The sequence below is a fragment of the Amblyomma maculatum genome, chromosome 5, assembly GCF_055883805.1.
Source record: "Amblyomma maculatum isolate TAMU_Amacu chromosome 5, ASM5588380v1, whole genome shotgun sequence".
Lineage (NCBI taxonomy): Eukaryota > Metazoa > Arthropoda > Arachnida > Ixodida > Ixodidae > Amblyomma > Amblyomma maculatum.
The window spans coordinates 51,794,152-51,796,953 of NC_139348.1; the positions used below are offsets into that span (position 1 = coordinate 51,794,152).

General features: G+C 50.2%; 1 pseudogene; it reads right to left on the reverse strand.

The window, feature by feature from the left end:
* Nucleotides 1–634: 634 nt before the first annotated feature.
* LOC146188303 (uncharacterized) lies at nucleotides 635–1,775 on the reverse strand (annotated as a pseudogene).
* Nucleotides 1,776–2,802: the final 1,027 nt, after the last annotated feature.

The following is a 2,802-nucleotide window of genomic DNA, read 5'->3' on the forward strand; positions in this document are numbered from 1 at the left end:
TCCGGAGTCCTCCACTACGGCGTCTCTCATAGCCTGAGTCGCTTTGGGACGTTAAAACCCCACCAGCCAACCATTTCAACTGCGTATGCACGGCCCGAGACAATACTAGTGACCAAATAAAACGACCATACGTTCTGTGTCACAGTAACAGCCGATATTTTCATAAAGGTTTCGCTTCTCATCTGAATTAGCGTGCGCGTAAATACAGATAATGCGCCACTTCAAACCAGCTAATGTGATGTCACAGATAATCCAGCGACCGCTATCAGTGGTCACAACGCTCTCCACAATCGCACCAAACGATTGGCGAATCAAAAGCATACAACCTGCCAAAGTCCCTACCGCATGACACACGCAAACATCATATCGACCGCTGAAAGGGCGCACCATACTGTCGGTCTGGTCTTGCCTCTCAATTTTGGTCTCCTGCACCGCTACAATGTCTAGTTCCTGTTGTGTAACTAGTCGCAACAGTTGGTTTTGCCTTCTTCAAGAGGACAGACCCCTGATATTGAGCATTGCTACTAGAATGCTTTTTTCAAACGACGCCATCGCTTAGCAAGACCAGTACGCCAGTATGGCGCTTACCTTTGCGCGCACAGCGCCGCGCCATGTAGTGCCATCCCGCCTTTGGTTAGGATTCTGGGTTTTCGCCGCGAGGAAGCGACGACGATCGTCTCCCTCTCGTGACGCACTGCTTCTTCACATCGGCGACGCACCACTGACGTTCTAGACGCCGCAGTCGCTGCTCCTGGCTCTCTCTAGTCTCCTCATGATGACGCCGTTTAGCCGTCGTCAAATCGAAGTCCATAGCTGGCATACTGTCTTTTCCAGTAGAGTCCAGGGCAACTTGCGGCGAACTGGTAGTACTGCTCGTGGTATTCGACTCTGGTGGACTAAGCTTTGGTGCAAGAGTTCTTCTGCGCATCCCTCTCCATTGCTCTCCACTGCGTCCGTTTGTTTACCAACCGCTGCGTTCGAAGCTGCCTTCTCCGCTTCATCCTTATCCTTGTGCAGCTCGCTGTTATCGCCGAACGCTCCTCTTCCAGCAGCTCGGGCGTACGATCTCGTGCATTCCGCCTCTTCGTGCCGAAAAGCTTGGCACTCCTTACACCTGGGCACACTGCAATCACGCCGGATGTGGCCAGTGTTGTGGCAGTGCAGGCATATCGTCGCCCGCCCTGGGACGACGACTATAACGGTGGCGTTCCCGGTACGCATCTGATATGGTATGCGATCCAGGCTATCACCTTCACGAAGTATCAGCCGAACAACTCGGGTAGTCGAGTCAGTGTTTTGAAAACCGCCGGTCTCCCATTTGTCGCCAGATACTTCTTTCACTTCGCCGTATACGGTAAACGCGCGTTTCAACGTATCGTTGCTGACGTTGAACGCGCACCAGTGCACTTTAAGTCTTACTTCTTGCTTTTCGGGGTCAAAACGCAGGCACGTTTTTCCTTTAAAAAGGATGTGCCCTAAGCAAAGTAACTTTTTCTTTGCCTCTTCGGTTCGAAAGTTGACTAAACAGACATGAGACATCTTGTATGCGCCAATACCCCCGACCTGTTCGATGACACCAGCGTCTTTCATCGGTTGGCAGAAATCTTCTATCCGGTAAGGCCTTCCACTGATGTCGCAGTGAAGAACAAGCATAGTTTTAAGTCCTTCCCCGGTAGGCAGAGGTGGCAGTACAATACTGTATTCTTGAAGTCCTTCCAAAACGATGTTCCACGGCCATCATTGGCCGTTACCACAGCTTGCGAGGAGCCAACCATCCTGCGTCTGCACACTATACGGCGTCCAGAAGCAGAACGCAGTGCGTGCGTTATGAACAGTTGCCTGGACGCAGAGCTATTGCGGAGACCCGCCCGACGTGCTGAGTGCTCAGTGACCTAAGACAATTGCGAGTGGGCCTCAAGCGAACTACTGTATACTATACCATAGTGTATATATTTCACTTTTACCTACCCTTTTCTTTCTCCCTATAACTCACCTCTTTGATTTCCTCTACCTTCTCCTCGCTATCCCTTTATTTCCGCCGCCCCAGTTCAGGTGCTTCAGATATCAGACAGCAGATACCGGAGCTGGCAAACATCTTTTCTTTCCTTTTGTATATACAATAAATAACCACCATACCTACGCCACGCCACACGTACCTCGGAAATAGATCTGCACTTTGTCATGAGGGGGGGGGGGGGGCGCAATTACAATAGACCCTGTTTCTGCTGTTGGTCTACAAATTACAACCACTGGACCATCGGAGCATACTGCCTGCTCTCACGACTCGCAACTAATGTTCTGAATGCCTATGCGCACTATATTGTGCACTGGAACCATTTTAACAAGTGGATTTTTGCAGCGCTTGCAAATGTAGTGGCGCAGGCTCTTCGGTCATGCTCTGCTACCGTGGACGTAATTTTCGCTAACACGGAGCTGTAGCGCAAGCCTTGAAGGAAAAAAAGTGCAACGAAGCTTCAAAAGTGGCAAGCGCAGCAGAGAAGACACTATTTTGCTGGTAACTAAATCTTATTTGTATGAAAACATTTCGGGAAGCGTTGCGTTGACCGAGGGCTCGGTTTGTTTATACGCAGTGCAAAAAGGAGCACAAAAGCTTGAGAAACATGTATTGTGCATCACAAGCGTTCTGTTTTTTTTCTGCCTTTATGGGCCCATCGCTCGTTAAATTACTCTCTTCATCGTTTTATTTATTTCGGCTGTGGCCGTCATTGCGTGTACGCTTTTGCCATGTTGGCCCCTGGAAAAATGTTAACCAGTCGACGCCGCGGGTCGCGCCGGCTCGCT